This window comes from Leptonotus elevatus, chromosome 8, assembly GCF_054856555.1.
Source record: "Leptonotus elevatus isolate MCC_2025b chromosome 8, RoL_Lele_1.0, whole genome shotgun sequence".
NCBI lineage: Eukaryota > Metazoa > Chordata > Actinopteri > Syngnathiformes > Syngnathidae > Leptonotus > Leptonotus elevatus.
The window spans coordinates 22451476-22471778 of record NC_141246.1 but is presented as its reverse complement, the minus strand read 5'-3'; the positions used below and the strand labels follow the sequence as shown (position 1 = coordinate 22471778).

At 40.7% G+C, this 20303-nt stretch overlaps 1 protein-coding gene across 1 annotated transcript in view; it reads right to left on the bottom strand.

The window, feature by feature from the left end:
- maml3 (mastermind-like transcriptional coactivator 3) overlaps positions 1 to 20303 on the bottom strand; it is a 136134-nt gene that overhangs the window by 67472 nt on the left and 48359 nt on the right. The gene's annotated exons all lie outside the window — the stretch shown is intronic.

Below are 20303 nucleotides of genomic sequence, written 5' to 3'. Positions count from 1 at the left end.
AATATTAAACCTTCACATTTCTTTGTTTTAATGTCGAACAAAAACAAATCTTTCAGAAGGTTCCCAGGGTCAGTGGCATCAAGTTAATTGAAAATTTAAATAAATAGCTCCCTGAGATTAAAATAGTCTTAGATTTACCTTATATCGATATTTAAAAAGGACAATACCGATATTCGGCACAATGCCCAATATCGGCGCCGTTTATCTCTATATATTTATATTTGAAAAGTGCCTGTAATTACCCTAATTTATTAATGTATCACCCACATTTAGTTCTTTCAATACATCAAGAGAGAACTTGTTTTTGAAGAGGCGTTGAGGGTTGTGTGGCTCTTTCACTACTGACAGTCAGCCTAATTATTGTCATGGCCTATATACAGTATGCACAATAGGTATTGATTCCTCAAACTAAAAAGTAAGTGAACACCTCAGGTAAACGTCTGGCAGTGAGCAGCCAACAAAGTGTGTGTGTGCGCGCGCATGTAAAATCCTTCACTCAATGGGTTTAAATAATTTAAGTCTCCATCTCACAGCCTTTGATTATGTGAGCAAATATGGATGTTTGAGTGTGCGTGTGAACCTAAGTATGTGTGAGGGGAGTGTTACAAGATTTCCTTAAATGCCTGTGACTGATGTTGATAATAACAGACTTGATTTTCAAAGCCCACCTATAAAAACTCCCATAATTATTCAGTTGGTGTGAGCGACGGCACCCGCCCACACAGAAAAATGCAAGCAAGCACACACTGGGTTTCTGCATAGGATATGCACCCACCCACAAAAAACAAATACGTCGTTGAACTTCAGCACTGCTTCCTACTTTTCAATCCACATGCAATTACCAGCCCAAATGTGACAGAAAGGCTAAGTGTTAAAAAATGTGACCATGTTAAACATGTAACCTTGAATTGCCTCTGAAGCTATGGTGCAATTTAGAATAGAACGCAAATTTTCAATAGTAAAGTTGCACAGATTTTGAATTAGTCATCATTGATAGACGTTCAGCATAGATTGGGAGACCTGAGCGTACCTCAGAGCTCAGTTCAGCAAGGGTTGCCTCTGGAAGTGTTTTCCTTTTTCTTTGTCTTTTTTTGTGACAGCCCAAAAGAAAGAAAGAGTTACCTCAACAAGTGGTGTAAAGAGAATGTGAACTTAAAGGTGAAGTAAAATGGCTCAAATCCAAAGTACAGTGTTCCCTCACTTTTTGCAGGTGTTACGTTCAATGACCACCCGCGAAGTAGAGCACGTAAAATGTTTTTTAATTTAAAAAAAAAAAATTGTGGGGGGTGGGCAGTTATGCTTCTACTGAGCCATAACGAAGCCACCAATCAGTTCCCACCCTTCTAAACACTTGTTAACTTAGTAAATATAATAAGAAAACTAGCATCATAAATAAAGATTACAATAAATCCATGAGGGATGGGAGGCAGTTTTACAACCCAAGAAAACCCCGGCAATATATGAATATTGGACCCAACTACAAATCCGCAATATAGTGGTTCTGCAAAGTGGTTTGACTGTCTAAGTCTATTCAAACTGCAGGCAAATGTGAACAAAATTTGATTAACAAAAAAAATAAAATTCCCATATGTGACTTTTTTTTTCTTCTTCTTTTTCTTCTTGTCTCGTTATATCTAACCATGTCCTCCTATGTGTATGTGTTTCCTTCACCAGGTGTGTCTCATTAGTGTTGGTGTATTTAGGCCTCGTCCAGACAGAAGCAAAGCCAGCTTCGTTCCTCAAACAAATCTCGTACACAATGAAGCATTTCAAGACGTGTGTGTCCAAAAGAAGACGCTGAGGATGTTTAACGGCTGTAATGTATATGCCAAGCCAGGAGTGGCACTGTAGCGCAGCCACAGCCCACATGGAGTTAACAGAAAGCGTAGAAAAAGAATCAGCGAAGAAGACAAACACTTTTTTTTCTAACGTTATTGCAATCTACAGAACAATCATGGCTTTGCATGTTTCAAAACAACATGAAAAAGACGAACACAGTAGAAGTGACAATGGCGGGTGATTCAAATACAACATGGCTTGTTGAACGTGGGAATAAAGAAGCAAAATATTTTGCTGCAAAAGCATAAGCAAGCTAAGGAGGCTGCGCAAAACGACTACGACACGGCTATCCGCCATTGTTGTTGACAGACTGACGGCTCGCGCGCAGTCATGCGAGAATTGGCGCATACGTCATCCATCTGCATCGTCATCGAGCTGCAACCATTATGTCATCACTGGAGGAGTATCCTGCATATGGTGTCCAGGCGGACGCGTATGGGGCGCGTTTTGAAATCTTTCCACTCTGGAGCCCGGTTTCAAAAGTGATCGGTTTCAAGCTCCGAAACCGCACCATCGTGTGGACGAACGGCCTAAACGGTAAGAAACTTGTGAGGATACATTGAAACTGGCTTTCGTGTGGACGGGGCTTCAGTCTGTTATTTGTCCAGTCGGTATGGGTGCATTGTCTATGTCAGGGGTGCTCAAGTTCGGTTCTCGAAAGCCCCTATCCAGCCTGTTTTCCATGTTTCTCTCCACTAACACACCTGATTCATGATCAGGATCATTATCAGGCTTCTGGAAAGCTTGCTGATTAGCTGATCATTAGATTCAGCTGTGCTGCAGGAGGGAAACATGGAAAACAGGGTCGATAGGGGCTCTCGAGGACCGAACTTGAGCACCCCTGGTCTATGTTATCTGTGGAAGTTCGTGTGCCAAGTCCTCGCCACAGCCAAGTAGCCATTGTCACAGTCAAGCCGTCCTCGTCACAGGCAAATCCGGTCCTGTCACATCACGCTTCTTCCAGTCATGCCGACCAGTCTACTCACATCCTGTCCAGTCATGGCGACCAGTCCAGTCCCGTCCAGTCATGGTTGTCTGCTCACCTTTCTCCCTATCGTTAATAAAAGCACCACACTTGATTCCTGTTTCCCTGCATTTGGGTCCACCATCCCTCATCCACTCACATTCCATCATGACAACCTTCATATGTGGCCCTGCATTGGATACATATCAGATTTTTTGTAAAGTGACCTCAGTCTGAATGGACAGACCACATGTATCCGACCTATAGCCAAACATGCGCACTACGTTGGCAGGGGCGAGTTTGGGATGCAGATTGACAATTGTCTGTGAATCCGCATTTTGTTTGGAGTAACAATATTGACTTTATATTCGACTTAAATTTAATCCCACTTGAAACGTGAAGCATAAAGTGGGCATTTGTGATGATACGGTTCATTTATTACGTGCAGCAATGACGTCATCTTTGGTAGACGTGTCCATAAAATGAGATTGAAAAGCCTCACTTCATTTCCATCAAAATACTTCTATCTCCTCCTACATCTCATCTCTCCTCTGCAGATATGATGATAAAAACATGAGCCCATGCTGGACCATATTTACTTCCGTATACACTGTGGTGTGAGTGACGTCGTCTCTTCTTCTGCGCATGCGAGTCACTTTGGGGACACATTTGGTTCATACACCAAACAGACTGAAGTTGCAATTAATATGTAATGTGAGCAATTACACACACCCAAAAAGTTGGATTTCCCTCAAAATTCGGAATAGAGCATAAAGACTTACAGTCTGAACTTAACAAGTCTGTGGAACGTTCCACCATATTGAATCTGGGTAGATAAATGAGCATGCACATGTGAGAGACAGGCGAAAACCTGTCCGCAAACTAATCATGGCAGAGGGTATTAGAGGTAGTTTAATCATGCTGGATACTTAACTGGAGCAGATGAAAAAAAGAGCAGAAGAATGAAATAACAAGATGTAAAACACGACTGGCATTGACATAATCACCTGGTGATTCTTTTGCCTGTCGCCAAAGAGAGAATGACAAAAGCTCAGAGACAAAAGTGTTTGTGTTAACATACACAAGGAAGAAGGGATTTATTAGTCAGGCTGATGCTTTTTTTTTCCTTCAAGTGGCCATGCGAAAAGAACATAAAGATGAGGGAAGAGAGAGGGTAGGGGAGAAAAGGGGTAGAAAGGAACAGCGAGCCAAATGACAGCAGGGAGCAGACGATGAGAGGGTGATCAGAGACTGAGAGAGGAGAGACAAAGATGGAACCAGTAAGGTGCTGTTGTTATAGCAACTGCTGCTGCTGCTGCTCTGCTGCCTTTGTGTGCTACATCCTACTTCCTCCTCCTCCTGCCACCCAGCCTCTTCCTTCTTCATAAACCTCTCCCTCTCTCCTGTTTCTTCCTTCTTCTTGCCACATCGCAATGGCTGGATTCTTCTGGTGACATTATTATAAAACATTTTCTTGATATGTTGCATACACTCTTTTACTTTTACCATTTTATTTCACACCAAGACCATCTCTGCACTCTTCATTATCAACACTGCAGAAGACAGTCCTGACCATCCATGTGCAGCAGTACACAGGTGTTGTAGGTGTGGTGAAACAAAAACTCATACCCACAGCTTGCTGGCAGTACATTTTGGAGACTATTTGATAACGCACACAACAAAAGCAATTTTACAAAGGTAGTGTTATATAATTGGTGCTGGAGGTCATGCATACAGGATTTAGGCTGGTGACCCCTCCAAGATCCCTATTGGGGCTCCCGGTGATAGGGGTTGTTGTCACATGTGTAAGTTGTCACACTGCACTTATCTTCTCCACCAGGGGGCGCGATAAAAAAATGGAATGCTAGTTTTCTTCCTTTCTATGGTCAGTGGTCGTGTTCTGTCTGAGAAGAGAATACCTGATGAGCGCCAATTAACCATTTTGCACAACCCAAAGTGAAAAACGTTAACATTATATATTTTGAAACAAATACCTAGCAGTGAATGTTAGAGGAGAAATTCAGGGATCCTGTCATATCACAGGCATTGTTCTGTTTTAAGATAACTTTAAACTCAATCTAGTATTAGCAAACATGGTAGTGTGGGGCAACATGTCTCAGTCATTTTGGGATTAATTGTCACATGACATATGCAAAAAATGGACAATGAAAAATGCATTTACCCCACCCAAACTCTTAGGTGTGCACCGTTGTGTGATCTTTATTATTATTTTTCTTCCAGTTGAAATAAACATATGAACAAAATTAAAATGAAATAAAATAAACGACTTTATTTCCCGACTGAAAAGAGCTGGGCAGATATATGGGTGAATCACAGAGAAAAAAGGGGAGGATTTCAAATAAGCTGTCCTTCCACACAAGGACAGTGGTTCAAGCACACATCAGCAAACATCCATCCTGCTGAAGTGTCCTTGAGCAAGTCACTGAAACCCTTGCCTCATCTGTGCGTGAGGACCTTGACATTATGAATCTGGTCGTTGTCAGAAAAAAACTTATGTAGTAACATCGAGAAGAAGTTCTAGGCCCTTTTGTGTAGCCCAATCAGTTAAAACTTTCAGTTAAAAAGCGAAAACATTAAGGCACACATTTGAAAGGTGACATTCCACCCTTTTCGACAACCATCACGAACTAAGGCGTTGCGGCTATACGATTGGCTAAAACTGAAAAATTGAAGAGACCCCCCCAGAAGACACAAAAAGCATAATTTCTATTTTCACTTGTGGTGGAAACTAGTTCGCCAAATTTCACTTGTCAATTAGTGTGGTGCATCCGTGTATGTCTTGCATGCAGCAGACTGCTATCAGCTATGGGTTATTTCAAATTAGACATAAACGGTATAAAATTATCATTCAGTGTAAATCTAGTGTGCAACTTTTGAGCCCTCAACAGATAATCAAACGTCTTTTTTAAGATGAAACAATGATCCATGAAATTCAAACTGGATAACGTCTGTTTGAGTAATCTGTTGCATGAAATATCTTCTTTTTCAGACTGACGATCTCATCAAAACCACATCAACATTAAAAAAGCTATCCAATTCACAGTGTGCATTCAGGATTGCTATCAAGCAGCTTCTTGGCAATACTTTCAAAGAAAAACTTGATGTGGTTAGGTAATCTCTCGATGCGATGAGAGTGATGTAAGAGCCCCCCCCCCCCCCCAAAAAAATAAAAACAAAGACAGAAAGACTGCATTGGTAAGGAAAGACCGAAGGTTGGAGGTGACAAAGCACCTTCAAGTTTCTCATATTTTTTGGGGGCCTCATTCACACACTATTCAGTATGTATTACTAGATGGCTCCTCTATACAAACACAATCATCAGGATGAAAAAAAGAATGGGCCAAACACAAAAACAAAGTGTGCGGGAGGAAAACCTCATGTAACAAGAGGACAGTAGAATAGTTATATATAATATATATAATTATATAATAATAATATAATTTTGGCTGCAATTCGATCAATCCCAAAGAAGTGCATGTGTGGGTAAGAGAGAGAGAGTGAGCGAGACAGTGAACGAGTAAGTGACAGTCAGCCTCCTGATTAGAATATTTGCAATCTGTAATATGCCTAATTTAAAACTATTCACAGGTGTCTTAATAAAAGGTCTATGACAATCTTCTGTCAAAATGCAGAAATGATAAAGAATTACATCACACTGAATATCTACTGCTTCCAATCTGGTTGAAACTTGTCAGTTTTGAAGGGGTGGTTGTGTCTCGTGCAAATGCAAAGTATGGCTTTGTTTATAATGATAACTAGGGACGGAACGAGAGCACCTCAACAAAGCGGGGGCTACTAAGTGACTACGTTTACATGCAGGCAATATTCGGGTTTCTGGAACAATCGGAATAATGCGTTTACATGCACATGCAAGTTGACAGAGTTACCCCCGTACACATGGCGTTTGGAATAACCCGATGTAAAGAGGGCGAAGCACGGATGACGTCATTTCCGCTTCTAACTTTAAACGGTCAATAAAATACATATTATTCATGTCACTCACCACGCTAAATAAAGTAGTCGGTTTCCTACTCGCTTCAGAAGTGTGGTTCTTGTTGGTACACACCAGAAGCACGTCCTACACGGACGTGCATTGTTGAACACTGCAAGCTGGAGATAAACATTGTTTAAGCATTACGAGTGATGTCGCGTCTGTCTCGCATGAATAGTTAACGTGTCACAAACTGTGGCATTTTTGCCATAGAGGCACAATATAACGTGAAAACCGCCACGGAGAAATCAATGTATTCAAGCGAGGCCCGTGTGACGGCGATGCACATACAAGTCGTTACTACAAAGACCAAGATTCCAAATAAGCGATGAAGAGGAAAAGGAGACGAATAAGACATTGTGTACAACGAAAAGCGATGCCCCGTTCATTCGAGGTATTTCGATTGTGTTTATATGAACCAGTCTTCCAGTTATGAAAGGGGTAACCCCTCTTATTCGGGTTATTGTGCGTGTTTACATGGGTTATTCTGGTTTTTAAAGGGTTATTGCCTGCATGTAAACGTAGTCAGTGTTGATAAAATAGCGACCTTTTCTCACCCCTCTAGTGACTTCTTTATAAAAAAATATATAAAAAAATACAGAATTTTTGTTGTTGGAGACTTCTGGAGATCTGAGACTCCCTTCAGAGCAGGAGGCGGTCCCCATTGAAAATTAACCATGCTTGTGCGACGCCTCCAATTGCTAACGGCTAACCATATGCACCTCGTAATGTGAGTGTCCCTAAAGAGTTGATTGTATTTTTCCCTTGTGTAGGCAGGACTTGATCAGCAAGGTGCTAGTTACACATTGTCAATTAATGTAGCAGATCACTGCAGCCACATCACACATATACCCACGCAGGGCCTCACAACAACAACTTGGCCAAACATTCCAGTAGGTGCCGGTAATCAGACAGACTTCAGCTAGCCTAGTAAGTAGCCAAGTAGTGGCTGAATAATGGAGGCAGATTAGAGAGCTCATAGACAGACTTTCAGAAATAGGCACACAACAAATGATTTAACTGTTTTATAATTTCACACGATGGATCGGCAGGCACTCCAGAGACCCAATATGTATAAAGTAATTCCAAAGTTACATTTCCATCATATGTCCCTTTTAAATGACTATATTTCATTTTGATTTGGACACAATAGGGTATATGCCACAGAGGAGGCAGGACTTTCGACTTCCTGGTTTTCACACATCAGCTTTGTTTCCATTTCCTGTTTGCGACTTGTGGGCCGCGTCCCAGTTCTTGCGCTTCCGCCTTTGTGCCCCTCGGTTGCGCGTTCCCGTCTACGGGTGCGAGTGTGTAGTGTGTCTGTCTCAGTTGTCTAAAGCATTTCAGAGAGTTGAGACACCCTGCGTGCTCCCGCCGATGGTGGGAGGGCGCGGTTGGAGGGCGCAAGGGTGGGCTGCGAGTGTTGGAGCGCGGCTATTATTATAATAGCGAATAGCGGCCACCGGAAATGTGCATTTTCGACATTCGGCCGAAATTAAATTCAAGCCGAAAGAATATGACCGAAAGAGGATGTTGTAGTGACGCAAGCAAAAAAACAACAACAAAAAACGCTGCAAGCAAGTGTCTGTCTGAATTAAACACCAAACACGAGAGTGAGTGTTGCTGGTCGCTGGCGTTTGTGAGTACCGGGCAGCTTAATTGTGCACACCAGAGTAAACTAAAAAAGAGAGCGCTGCCGAGTACTGCACTACAGGTGAGCTACTCTTTCTCCTGCAGCGCCTTCCTTTTTTTCTTTGATGAGAGCCCCTCGAGCGCTTCCACTTTTTTACTTGAATTCTGGTGGCCGTGCTAAATACTTTAGCTAATGTTAGCACTATTGCTATCAACAGTTTTAAACACGTAAACACTTACTACTATCTCCGGGTGACTACAGATCTGTACAGGACGGTGTGTGTGACTTTGCAGACCGTTCCCAAAGCCGATTGGCTGGTGCGAAGAAATTAATTTATTTTTAAACGTTGGTGAATATGTGAATGTGCCGATTTTAAGTGCGCCGCACCGTGTCTCGCTCCAAATAGCCTACAAATGCGTCATTCGCACCGCACCGCACTGCACGCTTCCATGCCCGCCGGTGCGAAGTACTGTACATTGACTATAAAGTGCAATTGCACCACCAGAAAATGCTCAGTTGCTCACCCCGTGTTTGGTGTTTAAATAATGTACCATTCGCCAACATGTCTCTGATGTCTGTGGTGTGGACGCATTTCAATTTATATTGTGCTTAGTTAAAATGCCTGTGCTAAATAGGCCTAAATATTTTATAATAATATTATAATTTTAATTAATTATAATAAATGCAATAACAATAAAAAAATTGCATAATTTTTTTCCGGTGTTTCGTTTTTCGGTTTTGGCCAAGCATTTATCATTTTTGGTTTTCGGTTTCGGCTAAAAAAAAATTCAGTTTGGTGCATCCCTAGTTAAAACAAACCTTAACTCATTCACTCCCAGACATTTTCACTAAAATAATCCCCTTCACTCCTGGCTGTTGTACTGGATTTTGACTGATTTTGCAAGGCCAACAGAATATTGTGTTCTATTGCTATAAAAACATGAAACCTACCAAAGGAAAGATTAAAGTCTCTTCTTTCATCAGGAAAAAAGTACATTTCTATCTGTTTCCGTTTTGCAGCAATTAGCATTAGAATATAGATAAGATTCATTATTATTCACAAATCTATTTAGAATTCTGAGTAATTGAGGGTTTTTTCAACACGGTCCTAGTTCATTTCCTATGCTCTGCTGCCACCTGCTGGCCGTTTGTGTAATAACTGCCATTTCTTCAACCGTTCTTTGCAGAGAGGCTGCATCAAAACCTTCTGTATTCTCTCGCATTTAAAAAAACCCAAAAACATTAAAAACGTATAAATACGTCTTTGGGACACTCATACCATTTAAAATAGAACATATTTATACGTTTTTGGGAGCAAATGAGTTAAATACTGAACAATGGAATAAAGCAATGAGGAAGAAGAATGTGTACGATTGTATGAAAACACAGTACGTGTTAAGACAAAAAAAATAGGAGATAGAGGACACACACCTACACAGATTGGGTGACGCGTACCAAAACAACAGACTATTGTCCTTCGTATTGCAGACGGTTATTTTATGTGTGTAACAAAACAAAGAGTGAGTAAACCTGCTGACCTGATATAAACAACACATCATAGCAAAAGAACACATCACAAGTACATGTACAAGATTATTTTAAAGAAGCCGTGTGACGTCGATTATAATGTTAACATTTTCAAACATGCATGTCAAAGGATAACGAGAGTAAGAAAGAAAGCAGCGGCGGTAAGACAGAGAGGAGTGAAATGAGGGAATGACAGAGGGGAAACTGTGTTTGTGTATGTGTGTGGTTCCTGGCTGAGCACTTGTCTATTTATAGAGCTGCGGCTCCTTCCTGTTTCTGGAGCTGTACCATCAAGTCAAGAGAGAGTGGGGGTGTTGGGGAAGGAGGGAGGGCTTGGACTACAGTTAGGAAGGGAGATGAGGAGAGGGAGGATGTGTGGGAGGGAAGGCTGGACGAGTCTTTGGTAAATCAACATTGATCCACCCTCTCTTTTTCCTATCACTTACTCTCTTCTCTACCCTTCCCCTTCTTCCAGCCGCCTCCTTAACTCAACAGCATGGGCTGAACCAGCTGCTTAAAGAAAATGCACAGGAAAGGGGGCAGTGCTAAAAACACGATTTGTTCATGTGAGGTAAATGCGACATCTGACAACAGATGTTACTGAACAACTAACACAATTGTGCACTGGCTACAAGTACTAACCTGGCAGAGCAGTCAAATAAAAACAATCAGAACTTGAATTTACAAACTGCACATAAATTGGCAACAATGACTGGCTTTTGAGGAAAATGTACCACATGAATGGGCACCTGACATAATAAATTAAAGAGTAGAAGAAGAAAGTAGCCATTGGGTTTCGTCAAACTTGTTTTTTGCAGCGTAGGAAGAGGATATGCCTGTGAGTACCATTGAGATGTTTGTTTGTATACCAGTGTTTGTGTATGATTTTTTTTTGGAGGGATTTATTTGAGTGCCATGAGTAGTGAGCAAATTTTCGCTAGTGGGTCAGTGGTCTTTTTCATTGTGTATTAGCTTTGAGCTAGCTATGCTGGGGAAATAATAAAAAACAAAGTATGATTTATATTTGATTTTGCTCAGTGTGTAACTCTCTTCATTTTTATGTGTTTAATTATAGAGTCAACTTTAACAGGAGTTTAATAAATGTCTTTGAACCGGCAACATTGGACTCTTTTTGAGGGACTGCCCGCTAGCTTACAAACTGTGCTCAGGGACGGCAGAATATATATCATGAAATTTGCTGAAAAGGTCTATGGACCTGTCTTTTTAAACAAAGCAAACCCTCGGCTTTTCTTTGTCAACAATTGACGCACATGTTCACGCTTCTTTCACCTTATTTGTACAAGGCTCGGTTTTGAATCACAGTTTGCACATCATACAAACACAGTGAGTAGCGAAACGGATCAACACAGATTTTTAAGTTATTCCAAAAAGCTTCGCTGGACTGAACGCATGTGCGTGGCGCAAAGCGCTTACGTTGCCCACGCCATAAAGTAGGACGATGAAGCAAGGTCATTGCTACTTACGCCACACCAGCTAGCTAGCAACGAGCTTCAGCTAGTTACAAGCAAGAGTTCTGACAAGTATGGTTCTCATGAAGGGACGAGGGGGAAAGACATAGAAGCCACGCAAATTGCTAAGCTAAACCAAAATTGACACGTAATCGAGAAACTGGAATTTAGTGCTTGGGTGAACGAATACACTTCACAGAAGTCTGCCAGGAACCGTGTTAAAGCGAGCCATATCCAACTTTAAACAGCAAAACAGCAGGCAATTTAGTTTAATTTAAAGCTGCTCTATGGAACAATTTGCCCCCAATTATTATTTTTTTTAACAGCCTTTTTATTTATGACTCAAATATCTTCTAATTAGCAACACCTTAGCTAAGTGGTAGGGAACCCTGGTCCTCGAGAGCCGCTGTCCTGCCTGTTTTCCATGTCTCTCTCCATCAACACACCTGATTGATGAACAAGATCGTTATCAGGCTTCTACAGAGCTTGCTGATTGGCTGATCAGTTGAGTCAGCAGAGTTTGGACATGGAAAACAGGCAGAGTTGTGTACGTGAAGGAGGACGTGTGCAGTTTCATTTTTCGGCCACATGTGGCAGTAGCGATTTAAAATCAATTTCCTAGATTGAGTAGCTTTAAAGAGAAAATTATACAGGATTGGCACCAGAACTGGAAATTAATTGCGTTATGCGACCCGTGTGAGGTATAAGCGGTTCAGAAAATGGATGGATGGATGAATTCAGGTCCTGCAGGTTTTACATGTTTCACACACCTGATTCATATAATTAGCTTATCAGCATGCCTGATAACGATCCTGATCTTTAGTATCAGGTGTGTTGGTAGGCGGAAACATCTAAAACCTGCAGGACTCCGGACCTCGAGGACCGGAATTGATGAACCCTGCTGTATACTGAAAACTTATATCATGAATGATATTTGTTTGTTTGCACAAAACAGTCCTGAGTTTTGATTTTAACTTTTAAGATTGCACAATAAACGTCCTCAAATTATATTACAGTAGATCAATTTAGCTTTGCTAAAGGACCATGCAGACATTTAGAAATATTAATTTTAAATTGAAATGTGTATTTGTGTTTGAAATTGCCCCACTGGAAAGGTTTCTAGACAAGAAAAGTCAAGAAATAAAAATGGTTGGTTAAATGTAAAAAAGAAGCCAAGTGTTCATTTATTATATTGCCATATTTGTATTGTTTAATACAATATAAAACAATACAATTTTACAAAAAAATGGTCCTCAGAATTAGAAATTTGCTCCTCAAATGAAGTTATTCATTACTAAAACTGCTCCTAAAAAAAGTTATTTTGTGCCTTGTATTATACTCTTCTCAAATTAATTTTCTCTGCTTGTCTATTCCACACAAAAAAAAGAAATATCAAAAAATCTGTGCAGAATTAATTCTTTATTTCCTGCTGCGCCGAGGTCATGCAAGATTTGTTGAGGTCTCATGTTGACCTCTCAACATGACTAGTTTAAACATCCATCTATCCATCCATTTTCTTAACTGCTTATTCCTCACAAGGGTCGCAGGGCTGCTGGAGCCTATCCCAGCTGGCTTCGGGCAGTAGGCGGGGTACACCCTGAACTGGTTGCCAGCCAATCACAGGGCACACAGAGACGAATAACCATCCATACTCATAATCACACCTTGGGACAGTTCAGAGCGCTCAATTAACCTGCCATACATGTCTTTGAAATGTGGAAGGAGACCGGAGCACCCGGGGAAAACCCACACAGGCACGGGGAGAACATGCAAACTCCACCTAGGAAGGCTGAAGCTCGCACTTGATCTTACGTTCTCAGCACTGGGAGGCGGACGTGCTTACCAGTCAGCCACCATGCTGCCCTAGTTCAAACATTTAGCTCAAATTTACAGGCATATCTTCAGTCAGTTAAATAAAAAAAAAAGGCATTCAACTTCTGGGGCTCCGCTCTATATTCATTCCCTGAAGGTGGCATATTAATGAAAATATATTTGGTGACACAATATGTCAATGCACCACTTACTGTACATAGCACTGCTGCCTCAATGAGTAAAAATTTTTTTTTGTCTTTACAGGCACTTTTTTGAACACCCTGGGCTCTGCTTTCACAAGTAGAAGCAAGCAGTCTGCAGGAGCACATGCTTGTATGCAAGAGGACGAGCGTAAGCCCACTGAGCAATGCGGAAGAGAAAATGGCCAAACCATGGCTAGAATGTGCACACTCAACCAGCAAGATCCAGCCCACTGTTACATATTCATGATGGTGACGGGAGACAACCCACAAAGTCTCTCTAGTTTCAAAGCTCAGGCTCTGCCAGCTGTCTAAAGCCAGACTTACCACTGGGCCAGGATGAGGGCGTACTCACTTGCATGAAACAAGGCTGATTTCAGCAAGACAAGATATAGGTTGTGTTCAGTGTGCTACAATTCTTGATCCTTGAAGTATTTTGCTGCGATTGGCTGGCAACCAGTTGAGGGTGTACCCCGCCTACTGCCCAAAGCCAGCTGGGATAGGCTCCAGCATCCCCCGCGCCCCTTGTGAGGACAAGCGGTTAAGAAAATGGATGGATGGATGAAGTATTTTGATGAAAGCAACAAATTGTTCTCTCGGCTAATTACAAATATAATTTTAAGGGTGGACGTATGATCAGGATTTGTGGCATCACAGCTAGTAACGAGTTAATTTCAAAAGTGGGAGCAAGACTGCTGGAGAGACAGATTAGTCTGATCTTGTCTAATCTAGTCTAGTCATTAGACTATGAAATTTATTGGCCAATGAGTTTTGATGGTGACAAGGTCATTAGCTGTTTACCATTAAAATATAAGACATATTTTATGCATCCATCTATTAATTTTCCTAATTTATTTTTGTTTCTTAAGAACATCAGTTTGGTTTGTTACTTGAGATCAGATAACTCGGGATGACGATTAACCTCCTTTAATTATTTGAACAGTAATCTCTCATAGCAACAAAGCATGCCCATTTTTATTTCATAATGGGACTCAAGTGCTTCTCATTTCACAAAAATGACTTTCATTAACCAACACTGGCATTAATCCCCATTCAAATGAGAGATAACTCTGGAAGAAGTGAAAACTGTTTCACAGCAACCTTTTCTGATTTGACAATCCAAATGGTGCAGTAAATATGTTAATGGCAACAAAAGTAAAGGGGTAGATGACGTTAATGCATTAATCAAGATTAATTATTTACCAAGAAGCTAATATATTGGGGGGGGAAATAGCACATTTTAATCATAATTGCGTTCTAAACAACGCAGAACCTTTGTCAGTGCACGATTTACTGGTACACCGATTACACTTACGCACCAAAATAGAGGAATCGGATCAAACTTTGTTGCTTAGGACTGATAGGAGGCAAATTTAATTTAAAAAACTACCTGATCGGACCCATCGGCATGGCCCTAGCTGTTTTAAGAGACCTCGCCAACGATCTATTCTTCCTATCAGCCATGTAAACTTGCGCCAATGCGCCTTCTGTTTCAAGTAACGCATTGCATGCCAGGAAACTACATACCTCCTTTCAAGTTTGGCTTTGATTGACAGCTAAAGTTAGCCAACGACAATTGGGATCAGGGGTGTGGGGAATCTAATCTACTTCCGGGTTAACGAGCAGAGCGTGCGCCCACTTTTCCAATGACCTAGCAGTGAGCACGTCATGCCGCTGAGTCTACTGTTTACAACGTTCACGTGAGTAACTTATTTTTTATCAGTCAAGCCACACAACACATGCATGGACAAATTTTATAATAATGCGGTTAAACACAACAACAACTTATATTGGAACATAAAATTATTTATCACTAAGCACAGTTGCAATACAGTGTGTTGAATTCTGTTTTTTTATTGCCAAGTTTGGTAATGTTGATAACTGTCATTAAGTTCTCGTTAAAAAAAAAAAGAAGCACTTTTCAACATTTTTGATTGATATTTTGCTTAGTGTTCACTGACCTCATATATCTTTTATTGTATATTATCGACATATCTCAACTCAACTTTATTTATAAAGCACTTTAAAAGCATCCATTGCTGCATACAAAGTGCTGTACATGGAATATAAATCAGTCTTGCAGTAGAGACAAGTGAAAGAAAATAACCATTAGCAGGTAAGTATACAAGGCAAATAAAATTAATATTAACACATTAATAAGACATAGGGAAGTGGATAAGTAAAATAAAATAATTATCAATAAAATAACACAAAATACAGAAGGCATAAAACACTGAAATGATGCGAAGTCTCTTGCTGAGTCAAAGGCCAAAGAATAGAGATGTCTGGCAAAAATATCGAGATATGAAATTTTATCCATATCGTACATCCCTAAATCTAAAAAGCAAATAAGGGCAACTACTAGCCAATCCCAGATAGAAGGGGCTGGGTCACAGAGTCATTCATTCGGACATAGTTGCTTACAGAAATGGCGAGCTTAAAACGGCAGGAAAATAATGGCTTTTTTTCTATTCTTTTAATTTCTAACTGCTAGTTCGTGATCGTAAAATTGAAAATACCGATACCAGGTTTCGGTACTCAACCATCCCTATCCACTTATTGTGCAAGCTGCATTTTTATACTACCCATCCATCTATTCTCTGAACCACTTATCCTCACTATAGTCGCGGGCGTACTGTGTTTTAATACGAAACAATGTGAATGCTCCTGGAAGGCATTAAGATTGGCAAATTTGAGCCCACGTAACTGCAATGTGCTTGTAGGAGGACATTTTATATTTCTAAGGAGCAAGTGGAAGTGGAAGAAATAGTGAAGGGGCAACTCCATGGCCATATGGTCAACAGGAAGAGCTCAACAGCGTGTGTGAGTGAGTGTGCGTAGAAACTGTGTCCAACACCTGTCCTCCTAGGAGAACAACAGAAGAGAGCAAGAGTAGTCCTTCTCAAGTATTGGGGCGCCCCTAGGGTGCGCTGTGTGATGCTGGGGGTGGGGGCCAGATAACTTGTTTTTGTTTTTTTGTTTTGCCAGACTAGTATAAAGTGTAATTGCACATCCTCTATAGAAGGTGGCAGTGGTGCTCTCATTTTGTTTTATTCCAGGCAAATTGGTGCACTTCAAATTTTTTCTGTTACAGCCCAAACAACAATGTTAGCAAAGTTATCCTTTGTTGTAAGTTGCTTTTTGTTTTCTTTAAAGGATAAGCCAACCCCAAAAATGTTTCTTGACAATAAAATGTTCTATGCAGCCCTACTAGTCTAAATACGGTATTCTGGTTAGGATTGCGTTAGTGGAATATTAGTTAAGCAGCAAAATCCAGCAGTTTTTATCAATAACAGAAGGCGGCCATTTTGTGCCTGAGATGGATGAAAACAGCTGGATTTTGCTGCATAACTCATATTCCACAAATGTAATATTAATACGAATGTTATGCTTAGTGAAGTCCCATATAACATTATGTCAAGAAATGTTTAAAGTTGACTACCCCTTTGATGTTAATAAGGATACAATGTTATGCAGAGGTGTACGTCAAACAATTTTATTGGCAAATTATGCTATTTGTAGACGTGGCGGAGAGTTGGGAGGGCGTAAAATGTTTTTTTCTTCCGAGGCTGCGTAACAGAAAATAATTGAGAAGCACTGGGTTAAACTGAACATGTACAACATTGTAGCCACGCAGTAAGTAACAGCAGGATGGGCAAAGTGACCTCAAGGGAAAACAAAGTAATAAAATAATGAAGAATCACTAATTAGTGGGAGGATTCTCCCCATATAGAAGTGATTTTACTGTAACACATGTTGGGGTCAACTTCTGCAATTAAGTATCCTTGTGTGCGTGCAGTTCATGTTGCATGCTTCCCTGATTGGCTGAGTGAAGCAAAGTGCCACAGAAGGCAAGCATACGATTGGCTACATGAAACCCAGTTGGTTTCCGCCTCTACCGAGGCCTGTTGTGAGGGCAGAACAGTACACACACGCACATGCACACTCACAGCCTTCTAGACGCTGTATAAGAAACTCCCTCCTTTTCCACCAGTTCTCCCCTCTTTGCACTGTTGCCCCTGAGCAGAGTGAGCAGGAGAACAAGAGAAACAGCGAGGGAGAGAAGCTGCTATGGTAACGGATTGGGGGGGTGGGTTGTGTGTGTGTGTGTGTGTGTGGGGGGGGGGGGGGGTATTTGGCAGGAACACCAGATTCTCCCAGGCTGCACACACACACACACGGCAGTGTGAATGAGTGTGTGCTGATCTGAAGACTAGTTGAATGAGGAAGAGTGCTGCTCTAGAAATAAAGTTGAGTTGACTTGAGTATTTGTGTTTTTGTCTTCAAGATGGTTGTGCGAGATCACGAATGATCACATCCACCTCATTATTCCTTCTCCTGTCTCTTGTACTTATCAATAGCATGTTTTTGTAATATCAAAACAAAGATGAAAAACCTGACTAGGTTTAAAAACTAGAATATAGAAATAATCGCATTAAGGCCATCCAGTAGTAGAATGCAGGCGGCCGGCTACCTTGCCACTGTGCCCTTCTTTGAATGTGTGCAGATGTGTTTACACAGCTAAAACACATGGTTCAAAGCAGCAAATAACAAAGTCCACCCCAGTATACACTTCATGTGTTTTGGCGACAAAGGCAAGCTCCAACTAGTCTACAAAACCGCATTACAAAGCATTATGTTGCATCATCTGTGGGGGAAAATTTTTAAGGAGCAGGCTTTTGTCTGACTTGGATCTACAGCAGTGATTATCAACCAGTGTGCCATGAGAGATCATCAGGTGTGTTGCATGAAATCATCCAATATCAATTATTTTGCCAAAATAATGTTTTTTCTAATTAAAAAAAATGTTTTTTTCATGTATCTATGCCAATCATGTATAATAATAACAAATGCTCCTCCATTAAATGGCAGAAGGTACATACAGTAATTAATCTGTATGTCCACTTTTGGGGAATCATTTTGCTAAGTGATGTGCCGTGACATTTTTTCTGATATGAAATATGTGCCTTGACTCAGTAAAGTTTGGGAAACATTGATCTACAGTATGTTTTTACAGTATCAGCTTACTGCTAGAACGTGAAGAAGAATGATGGTCGCCATTCAGGATTAGCAGTTCATAGGATCTAACTATCATTAGGAGTAAATAGAGAAAATGGTTCTATACACCTGTACATAGATTTTATTTCTGTAAACTTCTGTGCTTATAAACTCATTATTTTCCAGAAAGTTTATTTATTTTATTTTTTTAAAGAACAATGCATTGAAATGCTAAACCTACACCTGGTATTTCATATAAAATGTAATGGTTCAGATTGAACAGCAAAATCAGGTTGAAACAATTGGAAAGTCCAAATTGCTCAAGAGGTTCACAAACTTTTGAGCAGCACTCTCTCTCTCTCTCTCTCTCTCTCTCTCTCTCTCTCTCTCTCTCTCTCTCTCTCTCTCTCTCTCTCTCTCTCTCTCTCTCTCTCTCTCTCTCTCTCTCTCTCTCTCTCTCTATATATATATATATATATATAAAATATATATGATAAATTTGTGTGTGTGTAAAAGACAAATATTTGGTGGGGGGATGCTAGTCTACTTACTGGCTTCTGCTGTGGTGCCCTTGAGCAAGGCAGTGTGCCCACCACTGCAGCTAAAATGGTGCCTCTTTCACCCTGAATCTGCATGTGTGTGGTGTGCTGTGCAATATAAAGTATACGTTGAAGTGGGAGTTGAATTTCCTCTTAAGGGACATGAATAAGTGTGTACAGAAAATTAGTCCAGTCAGTATTCGATGAATGGCAATATAATATGAATAATAAAGTGTTTTTTTATTATACTTATTCATGTCCCTCAGGAGGAAATTCAACTCCCACTACAATGTATACTTTACGTTGCACACCACACACATAAATAATGTGCATAATAATAATTAAAAACAAAAATCTTCAGGCCCCAAACAATTTGAAACTGAAATAACAGTACTGCTGCTGTTTCAGACAAGAAGTTCATCCCTTTTTGCCTCATTTGTTTCCAGATGTGATTAATCTACAATCAATTTGACACATCTGACCAAAATCTTAACAATCAATTAATTGTTTAACATGCTCATCCATAATTGGAATCTATACTCCTAGATGCATTTTAGTCCTGAGATTCTTAATTGGGGATCTGAAGATCAAATGGCTGTGTATGATGTTTTAGTAAAACATTGCAACTACCTTTTGTTCATTTTACTCGGACAACACCTACACACATCATAGCTGCCATTATCATGCATCGCCACAGGTGGTCAGTTCTGAGTTCCCCATAACATGCCAGCATACATTCCCCTGAGAAGAAAGATCCTTGTGGGATGCCACAGTAAGGCTATTTGCATGTATTCATCAAATACTGACTGGACTAATTTTCTGTACTTAAACACAAACAAGTTCAGACTTCTGCCGAGATACGAATGTTCAGATCAGACGAGAGCCGCAGTGAGGGAGGGGCAAGCGGGGTAATGCTCTATCAGATCCAGCAGCTTCATCCTTTGCTTCCATCCACCCTGCCCTGCACTAGTGCACTGTCTCTCATCTGTGCAGAGCAGGCAGACCCATTATTACCCCAGCACGAAAGTATTGATCCACTGCCCTGGTTTGTATGTGTTATTTCAAGATCCTCAGACCTGTAATCAGCATGTTAATGATAGTTATCACCAAAGAAACTGCTTTGTATGGTCAGGGATCACAGGATACCACCGAAGAGGCTGAGACACTAACACACATACAGACAATAAAAACACAAAAGGATATGCAGCCAAGGGTGGATGGACGGGCGATAATGCTCCAATTAGGGTGAGTACTCCTTTTGGTGCTTGTCCGCAAAGGTGAGAAGATGGCTTACATATATACAAATATGG